The sequence below is a fragment of the Tamandua tetradactyla genome, chromosome 8 (genome assembly GCF_023851605.1).
Source record: "Tamandua tetradactyla isolate mTamTet1 chromosome 8, mTamTet1.pri, whole genome shotgun sequence".
Classification (NCBI taxonomy): Eukaryota; Metazoa; Chordata; class Mammalia; order Pilosa; family Myrmecophagidae; genus Tamandua; species Tamandua tetradactyla.
This window is the reverse complement of record NC_135334.1, coordinates 20,609,934-20,626,656: the sequence shown is the minus strand read 5'-3', so window position 1 is coordinate 20,626,656 and position 16,723 is coordinate 20,609,934. Positions and strand designations below refer to the sequence as shown.

Below are 16,723 nucleotides of genomic sequence, written 5' to 3'. Positions count from 1 at the left end.
TGTATTTGTTTCCTGTGGCAGTTTAGCAAATTACCACAGACTGGGGGGATTGAAACAACAGGAATTTATTCTCTCACTGTTCTGGAGGCTGGAGGCTCAAAAACCATGGTGTCTTTGGTGTCTTTGGTAGGGCTGTGCTCTGTCTGGGCATCTAGGAGGGGTCCTTCCTCACCGCTTCCAGCTTCTGGCAGCCCCGGGCATTTCTTGGCATGTGGCGGCATCGGTCCGTCCTCCGCCTCTGTCTTCACCTGGCCGGCTTCCCACCCTGGCTGTCTGTCTCTATTTCCGAAGTTCCCTCTTCTCCAAGGGATTTCAGTCACACTGGACCGGTGCTCCCCAGAATCCCACATGGCCTCATCTGAACATAGCCAGTGACATCGCAAAGACCCTGTTTCCAAATGAGGTCACATTTATGGGGACCGAGAGTGAGGGCCTGAACAATCCTTTCGGGGGACACAATTCAAACCACAACACCCATATTACAGAGGAAACGGGGGTCAGGAAAGCGGCTTACCCAAAGTCATATTGCTTATACTTGGCGGAGCTGTGACCCAGTCCACGTTCCAGTACCTTCCAAACCGGTGCCTTCTATGCTGCGTCATGTTGATAACACAGCCCGTTGGTGGCAGAAGACTTGAGTGCTTTGTTGCGTTTGACAAACCTGTGAGCTCTTGGAGTAGAAGGTAAGCCAACCTGACAAAGAGAACAAAATGCTCCATATTTAAGCTGAGTCTTCCTGAAGCCGAATTTCATCTTGACTGGTGTAATCAGACAGCAATTCTAGATCAATACAAGCAGTTTTCAGACTAAACAAACTGGTTAGTTAATGGACCTGGTCAGTGCAGTTCAAACAGTTCATCCAGACTAAGTTAAAATCCTTGATGCGCACGGGATGAGTCATGGCAAGAGTATATTGTCACACCCAGCAGCACGCATCTCCGAACTTGGTCCAGCCATCAGCATGGGGGAAGAGCCCCATCACAAGGCCATCAGCAGAGAGAACTGGGCTGGTTAGTACCTCAACCCCGCCATCCTCACAATGGAGACAGAGGGTCAGGGCTTATTCTGTAGTGGTCTTACTGCAATAGGCAGAGCCCAGCTTCAGGGGACCTGCAAAGTCTGGGCAGGCTCAGAGCATAAGCCCAGGAATAAGCAAACCTGAAAAAGGTGAGACTCTGGGTGGCCACTCTATCTACTAACTGCCTGCCCCTCAGGGACCTGCCCGGCAGAGGAGCACAATAGAAGGGTAGCCACTGACCAAATTCTGAACCATTCTTATCACAAGAAGCGGTACGAGAGGCCCACCTGTCACCTGCCCCAGTTGCTTAGTTCCAGGAAAATGACAGAATCCCAGGATTTCATTCCAGCTCAGAGGCCAGGTGCGAGCTCTCCTCACAATGACACCCACAGCTCTTTATCAGCCCTTTCTCGCAGAACTGATTCTCTGCACCATGTGTTAATTTTCTGTGTACATCTTCTATGGTCTCTATTAGAGGTTGGGAGAGTTGGTATAAGATGCTATTATGTAAAAGGAATGGCCAATAAGCACACAAAGAGAATCTAAGCTTCATTAATCGTCAGGGAAATGCAAATTAAAACCACAGTGAGATACAACTACACACTCATTAGAAGCACTGCATTTAAAAAGACTGAAATCCCAAGGGTTGTCAAGGCTATGGAGCAACTGCACGCGTGCTGCGTGTCGCCCAACAAAGGGCTGCTTCTGCACAACTGGTGGGGATGAGAAATGGTACGGCCACGACTTCGGAAAATGGGCTGTTTCTTAAAATGTTAAACATGTACTTGCACTCCTAGATATTTACCCCAGAGAAATGAAAACATGTGTCCCCACAAAGACCTGTCAGTGTATATTTAAAGCAGCTTTATTTGTAATATCACAAAACTGGAAACTACCTAACTGTCCATCAAGAGGGGACTGGATATGCAATCATGCTGCATCTATAGAATCAACAGAATATGACTCAGGGAAAAAAAAGAATCAACTACTGATAAATATCACGATGTGGATGAATCTCAAAAATAAGTTGACTGAAAGAAAACAGACAAAAAAGAGTACATACGCTACCATTTATATGACTCTAAAAGACCAATCTACTCTATAGTGACAAGAAAGCAAATCAGTGATGCTGGGACCAGGAGTGCTGGGGAGATTGGCTAGGAAGAGCGCCAGGGACCCCTGGGAGTGGTGGAAATGTTTTCTAACTTGACTGCAGTGGTAATCATGCGAGAGTATATGTTTGTCCAAACTCGCTGTGGTAGTTAGAAGCTGAATGGACGCCCCCCAAATGATGTTCTTAAAGCTAATCCTTTCCTGTGGGTGTAGACCCACTGTCAGTAGGATCTTAACTTCAGATGTGACCCACCTCAGTCAGGGTGGATCTTAATCCTCTCACTGGAGTCATTTATGAGGGAATAAAATTCAGACAAAGGAAACAAAGCCGCAGAAACAGAGAGAAAGCCGCAGAAGCTCAGAGAGACAGCCATGGAAGCCAGCAGCCAAAAGCAACAAAACCCAGAAGAGAAGGGAGAGACCATCCATGCCACCAGGTGCCTTGCCATCTGACAGAAGAGTCCAGGATCACTGGCAGCCTGTTTTAAAGGAAAAAGGTATCATCTTGATGATGCCTAGATTTGGACATTTTCATGACCTCAGAACTGTAAGCTTGCAAACTAATGAATTCCCATTATTAAAAACTAGCCCATTTCTGTTATATTGCATTACAGCAGCCTAGCCATCTAAAACACTCACTGATTCTATACACAGAATAGGTCTGTAAATAATACCTCAATAAAGTTGGAAAATGCCATGTATAGGATTATTATAAGTAATTTTTGGATTTAAATTCACCACTTTAAGTTAATATTATTTAAATTTAGCACATATTTAGAATAAATTGTCACATAAGAATATACACACAAAGATGCCTTTATGATAAAATCTGTTCTGGGGACCACAAACACCTGCAAGCTGCCCAGAAGGAGATATCTTAAAGAAATTGATATGTTCACAAAGAAAGAAAAGCAAGACAAAGAATTCTTCTTTATCTGCCGTGGATTTCTCCCCAAATCCCCCTGCAGAGCTTTCTAAAGTGGACCAGGTGGGAGGTCTCATTGGGTAGGCAAGGTCTAAAATCGAATAGACCTCACCCCCTCTCCTGCCCCTGGTACCCAAACCTAAGTCTTAGAGTCTCTTGTTCTTGCATAAGCCACACCCACCAGTACCAGAGGAAAAAGAGCCAAAGTTGGGTGTTCACCCACATAGGTCTGTGGCACTCCCTAGGGTATCACACCCTGGTACCTGTGGCCTAATCAATGTCTAGCACTCCCTTACTGTAAACCAGGGGCTACCAGTAAGGTAAATAAATGGGCAGAGTGGGCCCACCATGAGTCAAGAAGAAGTGGTGAGGAATGGACAACCAGCATTCGAAGCCAGCCCATTGTTGACATGTGGCACTGTGGAACTAGTGTTGCCCTTCTGACATTTTCGAAAGAAGCCCAGAACTCAGACTTTCACATGAACTGTGTCAAAGATAAATATTGGCAGCAAATTAAAATAAATTGACATATGATATGGGTCAAACAAAACATATCCTCAGGCAAATGTGGTGACTCTGTCCCAGAACCCAATATCCACTTGGGGCAGGGTCCATGACTGCATCCAAGGCGAGTTTCCCCACCATGCTTGGCAGATGGTAGGCAACCAATTTATGTCCGCTGACTGAAAATATTTGATCTGACCTCCCAACCTAGGTATAAAGTCTCTCTTTAGCCTTCCCAGCAAGTTCATCCTTAAAAACTGTTACTGGAAGATTGACCATTCATTCCATCTGACTCTGGCTTTGAATGCAGCCAAGATGTCACTTCTTCCAGGAAGCATTCCTAATCCCCTTAGTAGATTGGGTACTTCTATGTGTGCTTCCTTGGCCCCTTCAACTTTCCTTATCTCAATACTTTACATCACTTATCTGTCTGCCCCCACCCCCTCCCCACCCCAGGCTGAGAGCTCTTGAAAGTGAGGATTGTATTTCCAATGCCTTTGTGGATGGCAAATGAAGAAAATGCCATCAGAATAGTTTTAATACAAAGGAAATCTGTTCTCCGTATGAATGACCAGGAAGGTATAGGTCTGGCTCCAGGCAACTGAAGCAGGGGCTCACACAATGCCCACCGTATCTGTCTCACCCACCTCCCAATTCTACTCATCTCTGCACATAGACTTCCAGTTCGGCATCCATGTGGTACAAGATGGGGGCCAAAGAGAGACAATCCAAAGCATACATACACATTATTATTATCTCCATTTTATAGAATCACTACTTTTAACTTGGAAAAGACCATTTAGCTTTCCAACCCTGCAGGGATTGGAATCCTGATTTCTGGATTCTCAGCTAGTTTAGATTCCAGGTCACAGGCAGGAAATGACTCTCCTAGTAAAGCTGAATGCTGATGCCCTGTGCTTCCAAGAAATCCACTTTCAACCGAACTTGCCACATTTATTTCTTTTTAAGTATCACCCAGTGTCATGGTCAGGTTCATGTGTCAACTTGGCCAGGTGGTGGTGCCCAGTGTCTGGTCAGGCAAGTGCTGGCCTGTCTGTTGTGATGAGGACATTTCATGGACTTAAATCATGATCACACTGGCCATCCACAGCTGATTGCATTTGTAATCAGCTAAGGGAGGTGCCCTCTGCAATGAGTGACACTTAATCTAATCACCAGGAGGCTTTTAAGGAGGATTCAGAAGAGGCAGTCACTCTTCCTGCTTCAGGTAGCGACCCTCTCCCGTGAAGTTTATCCAGACCCTTCGTCAGAGCTGCCAGCTTCACAGCCTGCCCTACAGATTTTGGACTCTTCCATTCCCACGGTTGTCCAGCCAGCCTTTCCTGAGAGTTTGTTGAGGACCTTCATCAGAGTTGCCAGCTTGCAGCCTGCCTTACAAACCTTGGACTCTACATTCCCATGGTTACGTGAGACACTTCTAGAAAGTTTCTATCTATGGCTATCTCCTGCTGATTCTGTTTCTCTAAAGAACCCTAGCAAATATATGCAGGATATGTGATTCCTCACTGCCCTCAACACTGCCATCTCCACATTCGTGGCCTGTCATTTTCACATCTTGACTCCTGAAACTAACATTTGTATAGTTTAGCTTAAAAGAAACAACAGCAGGGCGGTTTGATGGTGGCTCAGTGGCAGAATTCTTGCCTGCCATGCCAGAGATCTGGGTTTGATTCCTAGTGCCTGCCCATGCCAAAAAAAAAAAAAGAAAAAACAACAAACTATCCCAAGCAAAAAGAAATGTACTGGCTCATCTATCTGAAGTGTCCAGGATTTGACTCCAGTACAGCTGCTTTCAGGGACCTGGTCCTTCTCTGATTCAGGTCTGTTCTCTTCTACGTTTTGGTTTCATTCTTAGGTTCTTTGTGGTCAGCAGCATGGTTGTCATTTTGGTTTGATAAAGTTGGAATGCAATATATCAGAAATGGGCTGGTTTTTACCATAAGGATTTATCAATTTAGAATTTACAGTTCTTAAGCTGTGAAAACGTCCAACTCAAGGCATCAACAGGACGAAATCTGGACTCTGAAGGCAGACTGCCAGCATCTGGGACACCTCTGTCACATGGGGAGCCACATGTGGTGTCTGCTGGTCCTTCTCTCCCAGGCTTTGTCGCTTCCAGCTTCTGGCTTTTGTGGCTTCCTCTCTGTTTTTGGTGGGTCCTGTCTAAGCTTCTCCAGGGCTTTTCTCTACACTTCTCAGGGTCTTTTTCTTTCTTTTATCCTTTTAAAAAGGACACCAGTAAGAGGATTAAAACCTACCTTGGGGCAGGCTTCATCTAAAATAACCTAATCAAAAGGTCCCCCTACAATAGGTTTGCACCCACAGGAATGGATTAAAAGAGCATGATCCTTTCTGGGTACATAAAGCCTACAAGCTACCCCAGTTGTCCACAGTTTTGAGACTCATATCCTCACAGACTAATGGTCAGTAGGTCCAAGCTTGAGCTTTTCTTCAATAATCAAACAAAAATCTCAAGTCTGCACTTGCTGGTCCAAATGTGTCCAGTGCCTATCCTTGAACTAATTATATCACGTTGGAGATCTAGTGCTCTGTTGGCTAGGCCAGGTGACATGACTATATCCAGGAGAGGTGGAGCCAACACCAACCAAAAGAGATGGCACAAGAAAGGGGGGTTCTTCAGAGAGAAACTGGGGCACAGCTTTACATACAGGAAGTGGGCAACCAAAACACCAGAAGCCCACACAGTCGGTGCCCAATAAATATTCATTGTGAGAATGAACAAATGAGTGAACGATCCTCGTGGCATGAGTGGGAAGGTATTCCGGAGAGAAGTAAGATGTATCTTTTCTTCTTCCTTATGCAAAGGAAGCCTGAGCCTGCAAAAATGGTTGTGTCCTGAGACCTGGTTTACATTTACAGTAAATTCTCAATGACCTGTGCATGCCAGATTGTCTCTAGACTATCCAGGTCAAGTGTTTAACTCTAGGTAGGGGTCCCCCAGTACTGCAGGGTTTCAAACAGAACCCAGGAGAACAAACTAAATTACTTCTGATAAAACTCCTGTCACTCAACAAGCTTTGCCCCATACTCTGCCATCAGAGAGTGCATGCGTGTTTGGTATATGTGAGTTCACTTTACTGTTTGTGCTAGCAAAGCAGACACTCCCAAAATAAGGAAGTAAGTCCACATTGAGCAGGATGAGACAGAGTCTGATCTGGGAGATCAGAACATCCTCCCAGAGCCTGACCATGCACCCACATACAGATACCCTGAATGTGGTTTGCAATGACCTACCCCTCTGTTATTGGCATGGATATTTGGGACCTGACAGTCCTGGTGGGGCAGTGATCCTCTATAATCTGACATAAATACAAATGCATGCATAAACTTCTGCTACCTGAGACCCTCTTTAAATTTGCTTTGGCACTGTTTTAGGTTGGACTTCCTAGAAGCAGATTCTGAGAAGAAAATGCATGCATAAGTTACTTACTGGGGGACAGCTCCAGTAAATAACTAGCCAGGTAGTAGGGGGAATTAAAACAGGAAAAGGTGGGAAGCCAGGAGGGGCTGTGATTTCAGGTGACATCCCAGCCTCAGCCCAATATCATGGGAAGCTCTCAAGTGTAAATTGCACTGCAGAGATTTTCTCCATCTTGCGGCAAAGGCGCTGGGATCGTGCAACCCTGCACCTGCAGCGATGGGAGGGTGTGAGGTGGTTTGCGAACTCCCAGGCACATCTGGAGAAGATGGCTCCAGGAAACCAAGAGCAATTCTCTGAAGAAGGCTGCAGGTGCAAACTGTGGGCAGCAAAGCGTGCAGAAACTGGGAGATGGGTACACAGAACCAGTAAGAGGGAGAGAGGGGGATCTGGGCAGGGTGCCAACATAGTCCACTATAGGTACAAAAGCACAGAGATGTTGAGTCAACTGCCCCAGGCCCCAGAAAAACAGAGACTGGACCAGGCCTACCAGTCTCCTGGGTTCCTAGTTTTTAGATATTTCCCCCCAGTTTCCACCATCTCGCTTCTTTTTTGTGTGTGGCCTCCAGGAGGGAGCGCAATGAGTAAAACTTGCTGAAATCTGCCCCCCACCTCTTCCCTCCAGCCCAGGGCCCTGGTGGTGAAGGTGGCACCATGCCCTGATTTCCCTTGAATGTGCTGCCCTGCCGCTGTTTCCTTCTCAACAGATGGATTACAGCAAGTTGGCTTTCTATATCAATCACTTCACAAATCATTAAGCATATTGACAGAGAGTAGAGCCAGCACTTGCAAAGGGGCTGGGTGTTTTGCCACTGTTAAACAGGAAGGTGCTGCTGCCTTGCCCTCAGTTGTCAGGAGTCACACATGTTCCAGGGGTCCAAAGCCTCACACTCTTCTTAAGCCCACGGGGTAGCATGGAGAGCATGGCAGGTTAGCTGCATCCTCTGAGGGTCCCTTCCACAGCTGCAGCTTTGCTCAGCTGGTTTAAAGAAGTCAAAGGCAGAAGGGCCTTCCAAAGGGCAGTCCAGCTCTGGATTTACCTCGTAGCAGAAATGTGTTGGGAGCATATACTCAGGGCCCCACGTGGTGTAGACTTGGATCCATCTTCCAGTAGTTCGCAGGTTAGTCCAAGTTCATCCCATCCCCTGCTTCTGGACAGGACCACATGTTCTGATAGTATCTCAGCGCATTCTGACATTGTCTCCTTAATTCTCACAGTAACCCCATGCAGTTCATTATTTTTTATTGGCATTTTAGAGATGAAGCCCAGAGAGACCTAGTGCCTTGCCTGTGGTCACACAGCAAAAAAAAGGAGCAGAAGCTGGATGTCAAACCCAACTGTTTCTGTTTCTACCATCAGTACCTTTAATCACCAACCTACAGTCTTTGTTTTTCCTCTATAAGCCTGTTAAACAGTCCTCAGTACAAATGCTTTCTGGCATCTAAATTAATACCCTCTATTTGTAATTGAAACACGCTTCCCATTCTCTCCTCCACCTTCATTTACCAGTGGACAAATATTTGCTCAACCCATGCCCTTCCTTTTCCAGATACACTTTTAATGTTTGTTTTTAGCACATGCCGGGAGAGAAGGAAGAGAAGAGGAGGGGAGGGGAGAGAAAAGTAGAGGAGAGGAAAGGATTTTGAGGTTTAATAGGTAAAACAATGGTCCTCTACAGATGTCTGTGGCCTAATCCCGAGAATCTATGACTATGTTCCCTTCCATGGCAAGAAGGACTATGCACATGTGATGAAGTTAAGGATGTGGAGATGAGTGATATCCAGGCATACCCAATGTAATTACAGGGTCCTTCTAAGAGGAAGGAAGGAGAATGGGAGATGGAGGAGGAGATGAGAGGGTAGAAGACAAGGCCACATAGAAAGAGATTGGGAGATGCTATGCTGCAGGCTTTGAAGATGGAGGAAGGAGCCATGAGCCAAGGAATGTGGGCAGCCTTTAGGAGCTGGAATAGGTCAAGAAATGGATTCTACCCTGGAGCCTCCAGAAGGAACCAGCTCTTCTGACACCGTGACTTTAAAGCCCAGTAAAATTGATTTTAGAAATCTGACCTCCAGAATCATAAGATAATAAATAGGGATTGTTTTTAGCCACTCAAAATGTGGTAATTGTTTGCAGCAGTCATGGAAAGCCAATACACGAGCTGAAACAAGAACCTTTGCTTCTGGATATCTAGGCACTTCGGAATCCACTCAGGTAGCAAATTTCTACAAAATCATGAAATGTGAGTGCTGAAAGGAATTCAGAGAGATTAAATAGAGATTATCCAGCTCCACCTTCACACTTGACACAAGAAGAAACTCTAAGCATGATGACTTCTCTGGACCTCAGGGTCTTCATCTATAGAATGGTGATATCAATGGCCACCCCTCAGGATTTCCTGAGAGGTAAAAGAGAGGAAATTATTATCTGTCTGTTATTCCTTTTCCAGTGGTCTTCACATTTGAAAGTTCATTCATTCAATCAACAAACATATTTATTGAGCTAGAGCCTGCAGCAGGAGAGCTCCTTAAAATATTGTCATGAGTCCATGTGGAACCCTGGGAGCCCTGATCCCTCAGTCTGAACTTGAACTTCCTGGGTTGTACAGCTGTTGTGGTCCTGCAGACAGATGTGTTCAGTGGATCCCCAGGCAGAGGTCAGACTGTTACACACACACATGCACATATGTCTGCATGTACATACGTGTACGCATATGCCATAATTCAAACAGCTCCCCAAACCAACCTCACCTGCTCCTCCTCCTAGATGGAGAGTAGAGAGCCATCTGCTCCTTGACCTCACCCTTCCTGGACAGCACACTGCTATGTTGCACTCTACACACCTGCCATGTGCAGCTGCCTGTTCTCTTCACATCTCCACCCCACCAACTGTCTGCATCACAGGTCACTGGGGATCGTGAACTGGGACCTAAGGCTACGGTGTGTCCCTTTGACACAGAACCCAGCCAACATCCTGTGCAAATTAAGGTTCACTTGCACAAACCTGACAGCAAGTGCTTCTTTAAATTTGGGGCCCTAGATGCCTCTTTGACTACCCCTAGTCCAAGCCATGATGCATGTGCACACACACCACACATACACCACAGCACATACACAATGTCTGCACACACAGCACGCACACAGTACACACAGTATATACACACAGTATACCACTATAGACACCCACATAACACAATATTTACACAATCCACACACAGTAGCTTCACAGCCCACACAGTAAATACACAATGTACACATGGTACACGTGGTATGTACACCCAGTATACACATGATACATACACAGCACACACACACTCACAGTGCGGGAGCGTGCCCTCTCGGCTTGCCAGCCCTCAAGCTCTCCCTGACAGGTGCCCTGGCTCCACCTTCTCCCCGACACCCCCCACCCAGGAGCCCTCCATCCCTCATGCCAACTACCACTTCTCTGCAGGGATTAAACCCCTACAGCTTTCTGGACTGCCTCCCCCAACTCCAGGTGCCCTGGGTCTAAAAAGAAACAGAATTCTACATCTCTGGCAGAAGCCTCCACAGAAGAAAAAATTGCGTTGTGATTTTCAAAAGAAATGGAAATCCCCTTTTTACTGCTTCCTAAATGAACCTTATAATTTCTCCCTGTCTACAGCATCCCAAGAGCATGGAGGGGCTGGAAGAAGTTGAGCTGGGACAGATTTCCCACCCTGGGGGGCTCACTGGGAGAATCAGCATTAGCCTGAGAGGTGGCAGCGCCCAACAGAGAGAACTTCGGTGGCCCTCGGCAGTACAGGGCACGCGTTCTTTACCTTCCTCTTCTCCCCACCACACAGAGGACCCTCCTAGAGGGAGGGAGGACGAGTGTGCCAGAAGGGAGATGACATCCCCACCTTTACTTCTGGGAGTGGGGAAGGAGGAATAAAAGAGCAGACAGCCCTGGGCCTGTGGTGAGGAAAAAGTAAGCCTGCAGTCGGAGGTGAGACTAGAGTTATAAACTGGATTTTTAAAATGCTAATAAGAAGTTATAAAGTCTGCCCAAGATGTTATCAAGAGACAAGAAAGTGAAGTTCAACAGAGTACAGAAGATAATGGTGATTTGGGAAAAATAAAAAAAAAATTAAGATATTTCATGATTATGCCCAGCTGAATTAAGCCTGAAGGATAAGCCAGTTACACAAGGGATGGAGAGTCCCTCCAATGAGCTTCAGGGTGCATATGAGGCATGTAGACTAGGGAGAGAGATAGAATAATAAAGAAAGGAGACAGACTCCCAAGGAAGTCCTGGCAGCAGTGTCCAGCCTCCCAGTGCAGAGACCTTAAGGGATGGTGAGGAGATGAGATGTAGTCCCAGGACTCAACACGGCTCTATTGTAAGGTTCAAATCCTGGCTCTGCCACTAACTGGCTGTGTGAGCTTGGGAAAGCCATTAGATGGCTCTGTACCTCAGTTTTCTCATCTGAAAAGCGGGAGAACAGCACCTACCATGGATCAGTTGTGAGGAGTAAACAGTCAATACAGATCAAGGTCCAGCTTGGCCATGGGTTCTTCCTTCTGGTGTTCCCAGCACCTGCATCTGACCGTCCACGTCTCCTCTGGACTCCTGCTCACAGCCTTCCCTCTACTGGGCCCTTTGTCTGACACACACTCTACCCCAGCTTCTCTTTCCCATCCGTAATGGAGGCTTCTGACCCATCAAGGCCCAGATTCTACATCAAGGCCACTTGCAGGCTTCAGCTTCTGCTTCTGGGCTCACTGTCAGATGCTTTCTGGATTTCCCAGCTCAACTTCTAATGAGCAAGAAGCTGATGGGCCCAGCCCACCCATCCTGGGTAGAGCCTTTTAAGCCAGCCCCTCACAGTCCCCTGAAGAGTTGCGGCCAAGAAGCGCGGAGTCACGAGACATAAATCCCTGCCCGCTCTGGCTGATCCTGCAGCAGGGGCTGTGGCCTGGATGGGGAGGTGGGCAGCTGGTCTTAAGAAGCAGCTCTAAGTCAGACAGGCCCGTGATTGACACAGCTTACACAACTGGGAAGCCTCGTACATTCTGTCTCAGGGCTTTAGCGATGATCAACGTAGGATAGGAAAAGGAATTAGGAAGAAATCCATCAACTATAATTTGTTAAATCGCATCTATGTGCTCAGGACTGCAGGGAAGGGGGTGGAAAGAAAGGGTGGTCCCAGCCCTTGGGGGCTAAATGTCAGGGCAGATTCAGTCAAACAGCGGAATCAGTAGTGCCCAATTCAAGGCAGCACAGACTTAAGTATCCCGTGTGTGGCAAGCACCCCAACAGCTGCCAGGACCCATGATAGAAATCCAGGGCAGCTGCCATTCTCTCTCCCCATCCCTTCTCTCCATTCCACCCAGCTTGTCATCTCCACCTCTCCTTAGTTTTTCCTCCCACAGGTGAGCGTCTTCCAAGCATTGTCTCCCTAGATGACCAGGTCTACTTTGGGAAGCCCTCTAATCTCCCAGGAGGGCTCCAGTGCCAATTCCCTTTCACAGGAAGCTTTTCCTGGCCCTCTGCCAGCCACCAGAGTCTCCCTGCCCCCAACTTTGTGTGTTAATTTTGTTTCTGTGTTCACACATCACTCACCCCCTTGAGGCGGAGTTCCTTGATGATGAGGACCTTGGCTCATTCATCTCTAAGTCTGTCCCCTGACGACTCAAGAAACTGCAAAATGAACGCTTGGCTAAGAAAGGACCATGGCTGTGCACGGAGGATGTGGAGCCAGAAGAGGGAACGGATTTGAACAGGTAGTACTGAGGAAGGGAAAGGATGCAGGCGGGGAGGTGAGGGGGAGGTTGGGGAGGGATGAGGTGGGATGTCAGACCCAGATAAGAAGGAAGGGGGTGCAGGGAGAACAGAGGAAAAGCCTGTCCTCCCACAGGTCCCGTTCCCTGACTCTCCCCCCCACCCCTTCCTGCCTCTCTTCCGTCTGCCTGGCTCCTTCCTCCCCAGCTCCACCCCTAAAATCCTCCCTGATGCTGCTGTCTTGATCCCCGGCTAGGATTTACTGAAAGCCCAGGATGGCTCAGGCTGGTCCATGTCGGGATTGATGCTGGGAGATTTTCCGGTGGAGCCTGAGCTCTAATCACCAGAGCCCGGCTGGGGGACTGATCTGCTCTCCTTATCTAGACTGCAACCGGATGGCCTTTGCTGGGAACCCTGCTGGGAAATTGCCTCTTTACCTCGTCCTGCCAAGTTCAGGGGAAGCTGGGAGTCCTGTCCTCCTCTGGGTGGCCCACGCTCCTCCCAAGATGTCCAGTGTCATTCTCTTGAATTTAATACCTCTCCCACCTTGCCGAGGATGGAGAGCACACCCCACCGGAAATCCTTTTACTCCAGATCAGGCAAACTGATTGTGTCACTGGCCTGAAAGAAAGAAAAAAGCCCAGAAACCTCAAAGGGATTTTTGCAGACTCCACCACTCTTTCCAATTTCCTTTTCGGAAGATATTTTATGGTGTTTGGCCATATGTCTCAGCTCCCAGACTATCCTTTTCTGCTCCCACCACTCAACGGGGGACTCAAGGGAGTGGGGATGGGGAAAATTTATGGAGCTCAAAGGAAATGCTCCAGGCTTGGTAGTATCATCCTATTTAATCCAATCTGTAGGAGGTTCTGAATTCCCTCAGGTCACCCTTGGCCTCCGAACAGGTTCACAAAGGAAGCTCTGGAATTGCAGAGGTTTGAAGAAAGTTTCTGTCTGTCCCCCCACCCCCACCCCGGCTTCCCAGCCCCCTCACTTCCCAGAACTCTTCCCACCCCCTGCTGCTTTCCAGGACAGCTCTTTGTTAGCTTTGGACCCTGGCTGTGGCAGAACCCCTGGGGGAGTGCTTTGGTAGTGAGATGCTAACCCTTGTAGGCAGGGATTGGGTTCCAGGGTTGGCCAGCCATCCCCAGTGGGTTCTGATGCATCCTGAAAATTGAGAACCTCTGTTATAGCAGGTCTGAGAAAGTCATCATAATGGCCTCTTTGTCTCACCCCCTCATTTAACAGATGAGGAACCAAGGACCAGAGAAAAGTGGTATGCCCAAGTCACAAGGTGAAGGAGGTTAGCCCAGAGGCCAGCCCTGGCTTCTTGCTTGGTCTTTCCTTAGTGTCTTAGCAGAGGTCCCCAGGCCCCATTCATTTGTGTTCTGCAGTTTATGGATTTCTAGGTTATGGGTGAAGCTGGGGACACTGACAGTCTCCTTAAGCAGCCTCTTTGGAGCCTTTGCTGGGCCAGTGGCCACCCTGGCTGGGGGCTCAAGGAGATTTCCTGGGGCAAAGAGAAACAAATCCACTCCTTGGGGCTTTGCACTTAGGCGCCTATGGGTGCATCTCTCCGGCTCCTTCCTTCTATATATAATCTCTCAGGCCAACGGGCTTCCCGTCACAAGAAAGTGGCTTTGTTCTCAGAGACAGTGGCAGGCAGCAGCGGCTGGCGTTGGAAGCCTTTGAGTGATTTGTCACCCGTCCAAGCCGCCTCCTCACAAAAGCTGGGCAGGAAAGAGGTGGATAGAGGGGGAGGCGGGGAGGAGAGGGCGTCTGCTGTGATCCCAGGGTGCACCGCATAGAAAAGGCTTTGGAAATGTTTTCCAAGTGGTTGATTTTCAGGGAAAGTGCTGGTGAGAAAGGAAAAAGAAAAGCGATTTCCTGAGCCAGTGCTCTGCCAGTCAGTCATGCACTTCAGAGTGGGGCAGGGCAGCCCAGAGCCCCCGGGCACCTGCTGGTTGAATGCCCCCTCTCCGCACCCTCAGGGTCCCTACCAGCACCAGAGGACCTGATGACCTCTTGCCTCTGGCTCATCATGGCAAAGTTCCCCGAGAGACCCCACGCTGCTCTGAGCTTCCCTACCTCAGCCTTCTCCCGCCCCCTGCCCCTTACCCCCAGGCAGGCTGTCGTCCTCTTTGACAGCTGATGAAGCCCAGGCTCGGAGCTGCAAGTCCAATGCAGGTCACAGAAGCCAGGAACCAACCCAAGGTCTGTCCTTATTTTCACCCCATCCTTGGCCTCCGGGTGATCAAAGATGGGCACCAAGGTCAGCTCTGCCCCTGCCCAGTTCTCCCCCACTTCCTCCCTCAGGCACCCCAGGAGCAAGGGGGGAAAGAAGTTCACCTTAAATCCTTTCTAGAGCAAGATGGAGGACCAAGGAAGAATCAGGACAACACAAAGCTTCTAGCTGAGGAAAACGGGGCCTATTCTTCAAGGTCTGAGAACGGGGGTGCCAGAAGCCTGGAGCTTTGTCCCTCTTAAAATTTTTAAAAATTTCATCATTTTTGCCATTTTAACCATTTTAAGTATACAATTCAGTAGGGATTTAGTTTGTTAATGCTACCAAAATGCAATATACCAGAAATGGAATGGCTTTTATAAAAGGGATTTATTAAGTCACAAGTTTAGAATTCAAGGGCCTTAAAAATATCCACGCTAAAGCACCCACAGAAAGATACTTGGACTCTGAGAAAGGGCTGGATGGCATCCAGGTTTCCCCCGTCACATGGGAAGGCATGTGGCCGGTGTCTGCTGGTCCTTTTTTAGCTTTTCTGGGGCAAATGCTGGATTGCTTCTCTTAGCTTCTGTGTTAGATTGCTAGCTGCTGGAGTGCAATATACCAGAACTGGAACAGCTTTTACAAAAGGGGAATCTACTAAGTTACAAGGTTACAGATCTAAGGAAGTGAAAGTGTCCAAGTTAAGACACCAAGAAGAGGCTACCTTCATTCAAGAAAGGCTAATTTTGTCTAGAACATCTCTGTCAGCTGGGTAGTCATGTGACTGTGTGACTGGCATCTGCTGGCCCCCTGCTCCAGAGGCTTTCAGCCTCTGTTCCTGTCAGGGTTCCTCACTTTGTTTCTCTGGGGCTGGCTTTCATCTCTTGGCTTCCCTTGGCTCTCTCCAGATTCTGGCTTGCTGAACATCTCCTGGCGATGTCTGCTGGGCTCCAAGCACCTCCAAACATCCGTGTCTCTGTTCTTTGCCTGTCAGCTATGCTCTGAAGTTTCTATCTGCTCTATTATTTCTGTCGTTTCTGTAGGCTTGTGTGCTCTGAAATCTCTCCAAAACGTTTCCTCTTTTAAAGGACTTCAGTAAACGAATCAAGACACATCTAGAATGGGTGGGGTCACATCTCAATCTAATCAAAAGATCACACCCAAACGATCACACCCAATTGTCTCTGTGGAGACAATCTAATCAAAAGTTTCCAACCTACAGTATTGAGTTAGAATGAAAAGAAATGGCTGCTCCACAGTATTAGCTCAAGATTAAAACATAGCTTTTCTAAGGGTACATAATACTTTCAAACCAGCACAGCTTCCCTTGGCTCTCTCCAGGTTCTAGCTTTCAATACTATGGATCTTTGCTTAGCATTTCGTGGGAAGGCACGTGGCAGTGTCTGCTGGGCTCCTCTCCTGGCTTCTGGATTCAAATAGCTCTCACAGATCTTGTGGGTCCTTCTGGCTTTCCTCTGTATCTCCAAACATCTGCATCTATGTTGGTTCTCCAAACATCTCCAAAGGTCTTCTAAGCTTTCTCCAAAATGTCTCCTCTTTTAAAGGATTCCAGGAAACTAATTAAGACCCACTATGATTGGGTGGGCTCACATCTCCATCTAATCAAAAGGTCACACCCACAATTGGGTATGTCACATTTCCGTGGAAACAACCTAATCAAGAGGCCTCTTACTAAAATATTGGATGAGGATTAAAAGAACATGGCTGCTCCCACA

At 47.7% G+C, this 16,723-nt stretch overlaps 1 long non-coding RNA gene across 3 annotated transcripts in view; it reads right to left on the bottom strand.

Annotated features, from left to right (window-relative positions):
* LOC143644111 (uncharacterized) overlaps positions 1-16,723 on the bottom strand; it is a 44,975-nt gene continuing 28,252 nt past the window's right edge. For 2 of the 3 annotated variants that reach the window (XR_013156517.1, XR_013156519.1), the window contains 4 exons: positions 13,201-13,384; positions 12,605-12,682; positions 515-693; positions 1-388 (listed from right to left, as the gene is read on the bottom strand). This is a non-coding gene — a long non-coding RNA (uncharacterized LOC143644111). Of the gene's footprint in view, positions 389-514; positions 694-12,604; positions 12,683-13,200; positions 13,385-13,868; positions 13,931-16,723 lie in introns of all 3 variants that reach the window. The other variant, XR_013156518.1, reaches the window with a different exon arrangement.